Source organism: Squalius cephalus, assembly GCF_949319135.1.
Source record: "Squalius cephalus genome assembly, chromosome: 4".
NCBI lineage: Eukaryota > Metazoa > Chordata > Actinopteri > Cypriniformes > Leuciscidae > Squalius > Squalius cephalus.
The window spans coordinates 52,044,738-52,058,692 of record NC_137125.1 but is presented as its reverse complement, the minus strand read 5'-3'; the positions used below and the strand labels follow the sequence as shown (position 1 = coordinate 52,058,692).

General features: G+C 39.6%; 1 long non-coding RNA gene across 1 annotated transcript; it reads left to right on the top strand.

Moving 5' to 3' along the window:
* Positions 1 to 5,307: 5,307 nt before the first annotated feature.
* LOC307157755 lies at positions 5,308 to 8,238 on the top strand. The gene is made up of 3 exons (XR_013821059.1): positions 5,308 to 5,441; positions 6,015 to 6,306; positions 7,832 to 8,238. It is a non-coding gene; the product is annotated as an uncharacterized lncRNA (long non-coding RNA).
* The last annotated feature ends 5,717 nt before the right edge of the window (positions 8,239 to 13,955 follow it).

The window sequence follows — 13,955 nt, the reverse complement described above, 5'->3', positions numbered from 1 at the left end:
TTCCAGAGAGAATGGTGCTCATAGTGCTAGTTAATTCCTCAAGTTCATCTGTTTGTTTGGTTTCACTGAGCAGCTGAGACAGATCAGATAAGCAATTTGAAAAATTATCTATGGTGGATGGAAGGATTGTTCTGCCTAATCGATAACGCGGCGCAGCATGATATATTACAGGAGTACGTAATATGCAAGTTACCATGTAATGGTCAGTGACATCGTCACTTTGTGGAATGATATATCGGTTGGATCGGTTCCATGTGATATAATTAAATCGAGTGTATGATTAAAACGATGAGTTGGTCCGGTAACGTTTTGCTTGACCCCAAAGGAGTTTAAGAAATCTGTAAACGCAGCCCCTAACGCATCATTTGAATTATCTACGTGGATATTAAAGTCTCCAACAATTAATGCTTTATCGAAATTAACTAATAGGTCTGAGAGAAAATCTGCAAACTCTTTTAGGAAATCAGCGTAAGGCCCAGGCGGTCTATATACGGTAGCCAAGGCTAGAGATAATAGGGATGTTTTTCGAACATCTAAGAGCGTAACATTTAGTACAAGTACTTCAAACGAAATAAACTTATAGCCCGTTTTCTGAGTAACATTGAGAATATCTCTATAGATTGTTGCAACACCGCCGCTACACGACCAATCAGATGGGGCTCATGCTTATAGGAGTATCCTGATGGAGTAGACTCATTTAGACCGAAATAATCATTTGGTTCAACCCAGGTTTCAGTAAGGCAAAGTACATCGAAGCTATTATCTGTGACTATTTCATTTACAATAACTGCCTTAGGTGTGAGTGATCTAATGTTTAGAAGACCTAGCTTTAGAAATTGTTTTTGATTACTAATAGCAACATTTTCTGGTTTAATAACAATTAGATTTTTTCTAGATCCTGCAGTAGATTTATTATTTGATCTCACTAAATGAGGAATAGACACAGTTTCTATGCAATGTTCAACACTAGTATTTATATCAGTTAAACTGGTGCAGCAGAGACTATGATTGAGACTATTGGACTTTTGGTTACTAGACAAAAGGTATTTAACATTTTGGAGATGTTATCTGACAGAAGATCCGAATCTGCTTGGGTGTAAGCCATCAGCACGGTAAAGCCTAGGACGCTCCCAAAACAGATTCCAATTATTTACAAAGAGCAGTTTCTGCTCATTGCACCATGACATTAACCATTCATTTAGCGCGAATAATCTACAAAACTTTTCATGACCTAGTCGGTACGTGGGAAGCGGTCCTGACACAATAATCGTTATTTCAGGCGATGTGCTTCGTACCGTATCGATCAGATTCCTGAAGTCTTTCTTCAGAAACTCCGTCTGGCGCAGCCTGATGTCGTTCACTCCCGCGTGCAGGACAACAGTTCCGACGCGCTCGTTCAGAATCTCGGAAATGCGAGCAGCGATTTCAGAAACACGAGCACCAGGAAAGCAGTGACTGTGCACCTTACTTTTATTTAACGTAGCGTGTACGTGTCGAACGATGGAATCGCCGATGATCACAGCATCGCGCTCTGTTTCGCGAAGAGGGGAGAAGTGGTTTTGTGTGGATATCTCGAAAACCGGGAGGGTCGGAGAGAGTTTTCTTGGTCTAGACCTGACTCGCGTCTTCCGCTGCGGAACCATCCAGGCTTCGTGGTGGCGTGTTGGAGCCGGAGTGAACGAGACCATGGCTGATCGCAACCTCGACGCTCGGGACCGATGTTGAGAAACGCACGGAGTAGACGAGGTCGGAGTCAGCGGGTTAGTAACGTTAATCTCTGATTTGTGTGCATCGGCGCGTGATGTTTCAAGAGCCAAACACCGGTCTATCAGTTCGGCCTGTCTCACTAAAAGGTCGTGGATCTGTTTCTCAACAGCTTCCAGCTCAGACTGCACTGCGTGCAGCTCAAATGTGTCCTCACCTGCACCAAAAGGTAGACTACTTACATCTGATATATTCGCCATTTTAACAGATGGACACTAACGTTAAGTTAGCAACGACGCTACCAGTGATGCTATCAATATTAATACTAATTTATGGCTGAAGTCTTGGATATAATCCGTCTTTTTAGTGGTACGGGTGTAGAGTAGACGCACGATAGGCGAAAAAATGTTTGTTTGTAAGTGAGTGTGGAGAAGACGCGTTCAGCCGTGATCCACAGACGTAACCTATAGGAGTATCCAGCGTTGGATCACTAATAGGCTTGAGACGCGTCTGCTCAACAGTCCGCGTTGTAACTATGAGGTGAGGAAAAGTAGAAAATGTTCGTTGTAAGTGAGTTTAAAGAGAAATCAAGAATTATAAATCAATCGATGGAGCTCCAAAGACAACAACGCGTTCAGACGCGACGCATGCGCATTCGAAACAGGAAGTATTATTCAACAAGACACACAGAGCAACCTGAGATGTCAGCGACAGAGGAGCCGAGGCAGAGCAGGGGATAAAGGGCACATAAGGCCTCCACGACAAGTCACCTTTCCCGTACACCTGTGCACACACACTCACACAAGTACACATGGCACCACTCATGACAGCACTCGTGAGAAAGACCACCACCAGCAATCCGCCCCTGCTTTACGCACTCAGCTCCTGTAACGACAGAATGAAGTTACACTCAGAATTGTCACAGTTGAAACACACTCAGAATTGTCAGTGGAAACACACTCAGAATTGTCACAGTTGAAACACTCAGAATTATCAGTTGAAACACACTCAGAATTGTCACAATTGAAACACACTCAGAATTGTCACTTTACGGAGACAACAAATGGAATCGAGGTGTTCGCACTTTTCAATTTAAACCTTACAAATTCTAAATCAAAATACAAAAAAATACACAAGAAAAAGATATAAACCACAAACACACAAGCACATACCAGTGGCGGCTGCTGGTCTTTCAAAGAGGGGAAGCTCATTTTCGGCCTACATTATAAAAATTATTCATTTATTCTACGTTCCTTTTCAAGAAAATGCTCTGTGAAAAATGAATGTAATAATATAATAAAGGTAGAAATAATAATATAATAAAGTATAATAATAATTCTACTAATAATAAGATTTTTTTTATTATTTTTGAATTATTACTAATAATAATAATATTAAAAAAATATAATAAGTAATAATATAATAAAGGTATAAATGTATAATTGTGTGAAATGTATTATAAAAATTGGCTAGAAATTTCGACAAGCAAATACCAAGAAATAAGTTGCAGCAGTTTGTCTTTGAAAAATCCGCGATGGAACTGAGCTCGAACAGCTTCAACATCAGCGACTTTTTATTGTATGAAATCGCTGTCAATCAAAAGGAGACACAGCCTTTCGACAGACCCTCCAATCAGAACGCGGAAGCCCGGAGTCCGGGCCAGCCCACTCCCCGTTCACCCCCAGAGAAGCTGAGCTTCCATGGGCGGGACATAATCATTAATTTTTTTGACATTATAGGGGAAGCCGAGCTTCCCTTGCAGTCTTAAAGAAATCGCCACTGGCACATACACACACACAAGTAATACACAAACACGAAAGACAACGATGTCAGTCCAATTGTTAACAGCAAAGCAACAGCGCCTTCGAAGTTCGGACAGTAGTTCCACGCAGTCCAACCGCAAGAAAGCTAATCGGCCATGCAGACGCCACCAATCCGTACTTGATGCATCTATAAAATTACAAGTTAACAATCAGACGAATTAACTACGAACAATTAATAAAATCTGTTTCTCTCGACAAAAGATCGCCACGCAACCCAGGCGAGAATGACTTAAATCACATACCTTATGGGTACGATCCCTGGGAACCAAACCAGTCAGGCAGATAAACGCATACATGCAGACTGAGGGCTCGTCCAGTCGATCGGGAGGACAGTGTGTGCCAGCGGAAACTAAGTACTTCCATATTGAAGTGTAAACACTCATACTGGCCGTACTTCTCACTCCAACCTTTGACTGTACACAACAAAAATGTCGCTACAATACAAGTGGATACAAAGTGTAAAACCAATATGACTTCACCTACCAGAGGAGGGACAACCTCAATAAACTGCCAGCCGCAGGAAACTCGCACGCCACTCTGAAAATAGGCTAATGTTAGCTACATTATACCATAGACAACCCAGCTAACATCACACAACATACCTGGATGGCGACCGAATGACGACCCGGGAAGGGGTGACTCGTGACACCATAGCCAGCCCGTTTATATAGAGCTGGTAAGTCCCGCCCCCTCGTCAATGCAAGTGAATGGGAGAAAATAATTATTTTCTGGTCCCGTTTGAATTTTGCCATGAATGTGAACATATGTTGTCTGTGAATTTTTTATATAATCTTTCGTGTGAAGAATGCTACAATTTAGCGGGTAGAAGTTTGATACGGTTAGACTTTGTGTGAGAGCACTTTGTGGACTACAACTCTTCGCTGCTTTCGACGCGTTTGAAACGTCAACACCACTCGCACACGAACACTAGCTCACGGATCCCGCTAAACATGGCTGTGTCTTTGGTGCACTTCACCGCCTTCTTTCAGGGAGAGGACAAAATCGTTGAGGTTGGCGAAAACCACGGGTAAGTCAACTTTATGGGGTGACATCACATAGGCGACATGTAGTCTTTCTCGTTATGTCTTTTCCACAACTGCTAGCCAAAGAATCATACCATATACTGTCAAACTCGTAACATGAAAGATTATATAAAAAATTCACAGACAACATATGTTCACATTCATGGCACAATTCAAACGGGACCAGAAGATAATTATTTTCTCCCATTCACTTGCATTGACGATTTTTCAACCTAGAGGTCCAGCGGGGTTAGCGGAGGGGGCGGGACTTACCAGCTCTATATGCTGCTACAGCCCACTGATAGGAGGAAACTCAACGAGTGGACTAACCAACCACATGCAGGCAGGAAGAATTTCATTGGCCCAGCCACAATAGCTTACTTCCGTCAAAGAGTATAGAAGCCCACAAGGGCGACGCCATTACGCTCATTTTGTCATCTTACTTCCGGCTAAGCGGGACTTCAACTTCCGGCTGAAAGGACCTACGCTAGTTTCTAGCGTAATTCTATAGTTGTAACGGTAAAATATGTTAAGTATTATTATGCTCAGTTAGGGGCTGACATAACAATTGGATTAAGAGGATAGAACAATTTAACCAACGGTGTTACGAACACAATGTAGGCTAAAGCGATCGGAATGTTGTGGTGTACTTTACGATTTACACGAGGAGCACCTGAGGCAATGGCGGAAGGCGCTAAACTTGAAGTGCTCACCCAAGCGCTGTGTGTTCGTACCATGTGTGTTAAGAAGAACACGTGTGTTATGTGTGTTCGTACCATTTTATGGACGGGGAGCAGACTGACGAACGAACACCCTTACCCCGAGTAAAGGCTCGGCTACGATGTTCTGGTAAAAAAGTCCCGACGGGTGCTGAACAGGTTGTCAGATTCAGGTAAGCTAACTTACCTAACTGTTGTTTCCTAACTTACCTATCTATGTTTTTGTAAGCCTAACGTTAGATGAAGTCCGTTCTATGAATATACATTATAGATTATACATTTAAGATTAGTAACGAGCCGTTCACAAAATACAACGAATCTTGCATGATTACCATTGGCCACCTATATGTCATTTCTTATATTTCGTTTACTTTGTGATATGGACCTAAGGGTCTGAAATAAAGAATGAATGAATATTCACGATAGTACAATATATTATGGTACATTACAGTCTTACAATAGCTCATATTATTCCTGTAAGGAGGCCAGCTAGCTACATCTCTCACTCAGATATTGATATAGAGTTAGGAGATTGTGTGTGTATACTGTCTCGTTTTTAATGCATCTTTCTTTTTCACACTGTTCTAAGTATGAGTGCCATCATAAATTAATTAATTCTCATTTTAAGTAGCCTACTAATTTAAATCTACATTTTAAGTACTAATTTAAATCTAATTTAAAAAGTACTATTTAAATCTATTTTAAGTACTAATGTAAAAATGTTTATGGTTCTATTATTTCCATAGAACATCGATGAGAGTCAGTGTTGCAGTGGACAACTGTGAGGAGGATCACAGCCACATGCCCCAGACCTGTGATGCAGACACACAATGGGAGGATCCATCTGTCTCTGACCACAACTACGCTCCAAAATCTCAACTCTGCTGAGAAACGACCACCTTTGTCAGCTCTACACAGGGTCGACATTGATGCATTCCACTCAGTTGCTGAGCACCTTACCAGTTCATACACCAACAGCTTTCAGCTACACACTTGGTATCAGCTCCTGATGACTCTGATGAAGCTGCGTCTTAAAGGGTTAGTTCACCCAAAAATGAAAATTCTGTCAGTAATTACTCAGCCTCATGTTGTTCCAACCCCGTAAGACCTTCGTTCTTCTTCGGAACACAAATTAAGATATTTTTGATTAAACTGAGAGCTGTCTCACTCCTCCATTTATTTTATTTTATTTTTTTTTTTTTCTTAATTTGTGTTCCGAAGATGAACGAAGGTCTTACGGGGTTGGAACAACATGAGGGTGAGTAATTACTGACATAATTTTCATTTTTGGGTGAACTAACCCTTTAATTTATTGCAGGTAGGGCTGAACGATTAATTGCATTTGCGATAATATCGCGATATGATGAAATGCGATTTTTTAAACCGCAAAGCTGCGATTATAGTCTGGTCACGTGACACGCGAGAGTAAACCAGTCTGTTTTGCAGATGAAGCATCAACTTGGCACGCGACACATATAGACCTGGCTACAGGAAATAACAGTTTATGTTTAATTTATGTGATATTGTGTTATAGATTCTCTCCAACGATTCTGTATTGTATATGTCTGAGCTTAGTTTTAAACACAGACGTGTACGACGCGCGTGCTTTATAAACAACCGTATTCTGCTTGCTTCTAATTCCTCTGTCTCTCTCTCTCACACACACACACACACACACACACACACACACACACACACACACAAGACACCACTCGAACCTTACGAGAAATAATCTTTAATAAAGTTCGGAAAAGTTGAAGCGAGTTACAAGGACATTCGCGGGCTTCATTGCGCAAGATATGAGATACGCGCGGTCTGCGTGATGTTACTTCAGTGCGCGGTCTCGCCCGCCGGTATTTTACTTACAAATGTTCTACGAAGGCATCATTAGGCCTATGTCTTGGAATACAGTTGGCTTATATATTAAAAATATGAAAATCACCGACAGAAGCTGCTTTCAATTTCAAATACTCACGTGCGTTTTGCGAAGAGCATTTGAGCATGCGGCTGTGAGCGAGTCTACGTGGTTAAATGTACGTTTGCATCTCAAAATGCTTTTATGACGCGAAATTACCGGTAATGTGACACAGTCAGTTATTAAACAAACAGGACAAACCACATCTTATAATTTCAAAAGAGATGAACACGTTCAGACAGCCTACTCTTAAATACTGAAAGCACTCTTTGTTTATTGCTTGTAATATTTTTTTCCCTCTTTGTTTTGAAGCTATATTTGTTAAAATTATTAACATGTAATTGTATTAATTTTGTTTTTTAATGTGTAATTATTATAAGTAGGCCTACTTATAATTATGTAATTAAATATTTTAAGTTTTATTAATAAGAAAAAAAAAAATTTCAATTAAAGAAAAAAAATGTATCTGCTCATGAGGTGCCTAAAGATTCCCTTCCCTATTTTACAATGATTTATTGCTTGTTTTTGTTGAATAATAGAAAAGATAAAGAGCTTAAAAAATAATCGCATATTAAATCGCAATCGCAATATTGGTAAAAAAAAATCGCAATTAGATTATTTTCCAAAATCGTCCAGCCCTAATTGCAGGGTGATCTTGCTGAAAGGTTTGGTGTTTCTCAGTCCACTGTAAGCAAGGTGATTTCGCGTTGGCTTGACATCATGGAGGAGAAGTGTTTCAGAGAGCAGTTTCCAAACACAACATGTAGAGCACAATATATCAAAATATCGCAAATGTATACATTGCAATATGCATAATATTTTTTTTTGCTTTAATAAGCTTTAATCAGTTTATATAATTCATACAGTGAAAAACTAAGCAGTGTTTTACTTTTACATTTGATTATTCAGTTTCTGTTGTTAAATAGACCTAATGTAGGATAACCTGAACCCCGTGGTTTACACTGATGTTAAAATAACACATCTTATATATAGTAAAACACTGATGTTCACTTTCACAAGTTGAAGGGATGTTTTCTTGTTACAAAAAGAATGTGAAACACATACACTCTAAAAACTGCTGGGTTGTGTTAACCCAATTTTGGGTCAAATATGGTCTCACCCAACGTTGGGTTAAAAATTCAATTTAAAAATGGACAAACCCAGCCGTTGGTTTACATTTTTAATGTAACCAATGCAATTTGTCCATTTTTAAATTGCATTTTTGTCCATTTTTAATTTTGTCCAAAATGCAATTTGTCCATTTTTAAATTGCATTTTTTAACCCAACGTTGGGTGAGACCATATTTGACCCAAAATTGGGTTAACACAACTCAGCAGTTTTTAGAGTGTATGCAGGTTATATAATTTTAAATCTAATTTAAGTTAATTTTATATACTTTAAGCATTATCGTATCGAATATCGCATTGTTTAATGAGTTATCGCATTTTTCTTCAATATCGTGCACTTAATAACCTTGTCCAGGTGATGAATAAGGGCAGACAGAGGCTTCACCATTACCGATCTCCTCTATGAAAGGAAGGTCAAACTTGTCCTCCTTGTGAATCTTGTAAAACAGATGTTACCTGTTATGAATAGTTATTTTTATAAACCTTTACAGTGTGACCAGATGTTACCGGTTATGAAGTTTTTTTTAATAAACCTTTACAATGTGCCCAGATGTTACCTGTTATGAATAGTTATTTGTATAAACCTTTACAGTGTGAGCAGATTTTACCTGTTATGAAGTTATTTTTATAAACCTTTACAGTGTGAGCAGATTTTACCTGTCAGTCATTTATTATAAAACAATATAATGTGAGCTCTGTAGATTCCCCTTAAAACTTAAATGAATTAAGTCTTCTAGTTAGAAGGAATAAATCACGTCAAGTTTGCAAATGAATACCATCTTGGTTTATTACTTATGAAATTTAAATGGTGAAATGTATCTACATGAAGGTCAGTAGAAGGTGTCTCTAGCTTCCTGAAAACATCAAACACTTCTTACAACTGATTTTATACAACTTATTTAATCGTTCATATTTAACCAATTACCTAATCTCCTATCCTTAACCCTAAATATTCTCATTCCTTATTATTTACAAATAATTTTTTATTGCTGCTCCATCAACTCCTTCTGACAGGACTGTTTTTAGTAAGGGTATGTCCCCCACCGAATCGGCTTCATTAGCCTACCACTTACGGTTTGCAAAGATACAATTATAAAATTACTGCAAACCTTTAATCTATCAATATTTATGTTCTATTATGCATTTTCCTTGTTATATGAGTAACAGAAATTCATGAAATAATATATAGGCAGACACACAGTAATAAGATATTTATTCAAATGTTGATTTTGAAATTTGTGAACATCACCATATATATGATTTGGAAAAATAAATAACATTATAAATGAACATTTCTAAAGACTTTTCTTTTACATAGAATATCACAAAAATATTAACAACTTGTTTTTTCAACATCTTCAGTGAAAGTGCACACAGTGAACGTTTCAATGGCAAGAAAAAAAACAATCTATGAATTTATTCAATATGAATATGAATATGAATCTTCAATATGAAAATATGAATCTATTACAGGCGGAAAGGTACAAAAAAGATGTGCAATCTAGCAAGTGCACACATGAACTATAAACACCTACTAAAATGGATTTTGCCATTGACTGGCGCTAACGATTTCAGCAGCTTTCAGTCCATAATGGCGGACGCGCCTCCGCAGCGCCATCTACAGACTGTTACCCATAACAGAGTTTCGCCTCTTGGGCTTCTATAGTAAGTCCCGCCCATCCGTAAAACCCCAAGTGGACCTCTAGGTTGAAAAATCGTCAATGCAAGTGAATGGGAGAAAATCTTCTGGTCCCGTTTGAATTGTGCCATGAATGTGAACATATGTTGTCTGTGAATTTTTTATATAACTTTTCATGTTACGAGTTTGACAGTATATATACTGTCAAACTCGTAACATGAAAAGTTATATACAAAATTCATATATGGTATGATTCTTTGGCTAGCAGTTGTGGAAAAGACATAACGAGAAAGACTACATATCGCCTATGTGATGTCACCCCATAAAGTTGACTTACCCGTGGTTTTCGCCAACCTCAACGATTTTGTCCTCTCCCTGAAAGAAGGCGGTGAAGTGCACCAAAGACACAGCCATGTTTAGCGCGATCCGTGAGCTAGTGTCCGTGTGCGAGTGGTGGTGACGTTTCAAACACGTCGAAAGCAGCGAAGAGTTGTAGTCCACAAAGTGCTCTCACACAAAGTCTAACCGTATCAAACTTCTACCCGCTAAATTGTAGCATTCTTTACACGAAAAGTTATATAAAAAATTCACAGACAACATATGTACACATTCATGGCAAAATTCAAACGGGACCAGAAAATAAATGAACAAATTAAGATAGCACCAGAGCCCGTCTACGGAGAGCCTGCCCACTCCCTATTAAAGGAGAACTCGGCAACTCTAGCGAACTCTAGTCACTTCTTCGCTGATTTTTCCTTTTGTTGTCGCATGTTTTCCCCACGAGCTCCCCCTACAGCTGTGGGGGGGCGTATATTTCACAACGCGGTCGTAAAAAACTCACTTGCGGCGGCCTCCTCCCCCTCTCTACCGCTGTTCATGTGCGTTTGTTTTGATCGGAACAAGCCAACTGTATCTTGTGGAGCTATGTCTACCGAGGTGGGTAATCTGGTAATACATCATACATGCGTGTGTGTTTATGTCGAATTGCCGTAAAGCAATTCGTGTTTCGCGCTCGTTCTCGTTCTCGCTTCTCACGAGACTTCCAATTTCTATCTTGCCGGGACGGTAGTCCCCAAGTTGCAAGGTTGGTTTTCCGCCTGGGAACGCTGGGGGGAGCGGGGAAAGTCACCAATATCACCAGAACAGGTTGTTTAACCATCCAAATGAATTCTAGACAGTTTTATTTTGTTAAAAAAGTTACCAAGTTCTCCTTTAAGCTCTATTGTACCGAATTTTGGTTGTAGTTCCACCAGAGTTCCACTGGGGGCGATCGCCATGAGTGCAAAATGAATGGGAGTCAATGGGGCTAGACGGCTAAATTTGTCTCTTTTACCCGATTGCCGTTGAGAAATCTCAGATCTGATTGTAGATTTTGCGAGTTCAACATGGGTTATAGGTCGAAAGTTGAATGAGCGAGTACTTATGTCCTTTTGATTTCTTACAGGCTGAGTTGTTGTTGCCCATAACACGCTAGCATTCTGCTAATGAACGCTGATTGGTCAGTGAAGGACTGATTACGACCAGAGATACCGCTTGATGGCATCGTGTCATCCGCAGCGGGACCAGAAACAAACAAAACAAAAACTCTTCTAGCACGTGTGTTTACCTGAGTCAGCTGTGTTGTCGATGCCTCGAGTGAAAAGAAAGTGCAGAGCGCGAACGCACCAGAGTGAGTGAAGGATTGCCGTAAAGCAGTATCTCTGGTCGTACATGTGTATGACATCATTGACACTTTAAAAGACTTTTTAAAGCAAATAAGTGACTCAAAAAAATCTAACACCCAGCAATGTGTAATTTATTTGCATCTCCTTTCGAATACAACATTCAAATTACTAGACAAAAAATTATATCCTGAGAAAAGTGGTTTTTTATTGGTACAGCGCCATAGACCTCCATTCATTCTGCACTCGTCCTGTGAGCGCCCTCATATGGAATCAGAGAGGAACTGCAACCAGTTCAGAAGCCGGAAGTGTAGTGAGAGTGAAACTTCTCGCCATATTGGGTTCCGGTAAGATGGCGGTCCGTGCAGTCGCATCTCACTGAGCTCCTTGAGAAGTCCCGATGTTATAGTTAATTAAAAAATACATATCCACTATTAACTGCCATTTGTCCAGTTCTCAGCACGAAAATGAAGAAACACAACAGCGGAAAGTCTCCGGCGCAAAAAAGTCTCCCATTTGAAAGCTGTATGAAGACGAGTGTACACGACTATGCAGATATGGCTAACGTTAGCAAGAACAAACGAGGGCCGACAACTCCAGCGGAAACCCCCGAAAAAACACACCTGGAGAAGAAAACGAAAGGTAGGGGAGCGCGGGGCACAACCTAACGCGGGGTTAGTTGTAACACGCTTGTTTTAAATACTTCCGCACATGCTTGGATGACGGAACTTTGTTTATTTACTAGTTGCCATATCAACACTATATAGAAAAAAAAAATCCGCCAAAATTATTTTCTTTTTGGAAGATATCCATAGACATTTATTAAACCATAGCAAAAGTAAATTTCTTACTTAAGTTAATTTTTCATCTTTATTTTTTGTGTTTATTTAAAATAAGACAAATCTGATATTATTTTAATCTCCAAGATGTTATTTAACAGTTGAGATAGTTATTTAATGCTTCGCTAACTAGCAGAAGACACTAGCAGGGTTTAAATCCCAGTTGTGCAGGCGGGGGCATGTTGTAACACTGCGTTACAATGTGCCCCTATTAGAAATATGCTATTATATTCTATACTTTTATTAATTTTATTGAGAAAACGTGAGAAAAAGGTGAATAAAGACTGAGAGTCAATGTCCAGAAATTACTAATTATTTATTTGTTTTGAACTATGTTGTATAGCTGTGTTTTCATGTGTTCGTAGTCAAAATTCAAAAATGAGTTTCTATTTAATTATTAAAAATTGCCATTATTTTATATGAAAAAGTTTTTTAATTGTATTTTATTTAGAAAATATTTAAGTTTGTTTTGTATATTTTTTTTATTAGATCAGATAACATTTTAAGCTGCCATATGTCATGTTACAATGTGCCCCACACATGTTACAATGTACCCCACCTATGGGGCATGTTGTCACATTTCACTTCCATTCTTTCGGGCTATATCAAGAAAAAAGTATATACTGTATTAATAAAACAAAAACACATAATTGTACTAGACATGTGGGAAATTAATGTGGGGAAAAAATAAATACTCTGAACCATAAGTAGATTTGCACAAACTGAGAAAGTCAAAAAGCGTTAGGTTGTGCCCCGCTCTCCCCTATGTCTCAAGAAGAAACAAACACCGAGACCATACTGAATGCTATCAACTCTCTCGGTCAACGTGTAGACGACCGCATGGAAGAATTTAGCACGCAGTTGCAACAGCACAGCTCCATGCTAGCTTCTATTGCTAAATCGGTGCAGTTCAACACAGACGAGCTAAAAGAGTGTAAAACGAAAATAAAACACCTGGAAAAGAAAGTGGAGACACTGACTAAAGAAAATGAAGACATGAGGGGTCAGGTACTGAACAATGACAGATACAAAAGACGGTGGTGCCTGCGCATCAAAGGGAAAAAAGAAACGGCTAATGAAAACATAAGAACGGAGGTGGTGGAGCTTCTTCGCAGGATTGCACCGGACCTGGCGGTAAAGATGGATGAAGCGGTCGACGTTGTCCACAGAGTGGGAAGAAGGATGGACAACCGGCAACGGCAAATAATCATTTTATTTGTGCGACGAGCAGTGAGAGATGACATCTGGAGGCGAACAAAAACTTCTCCAATCTGCAAAGAAGAGGGGATTCGCTTTACTGAAGATCTGACTCAAGAGGACCGGCGTTCCAGACAGGCTCTCTGGCCCAAAATCGACCAGGCTAGAAAGGAAGGAAAGGCTGCAGGCTTCAGGGGCCCATTTGGATTCATCGAAGGCAAGCGTATTATGGAGGACACTTAAGTTAGGGCAGTGGTTCCCAATCCTGGTCCTGGGGACCCACAGCTCTGCACAGTTTGTATGTCTCC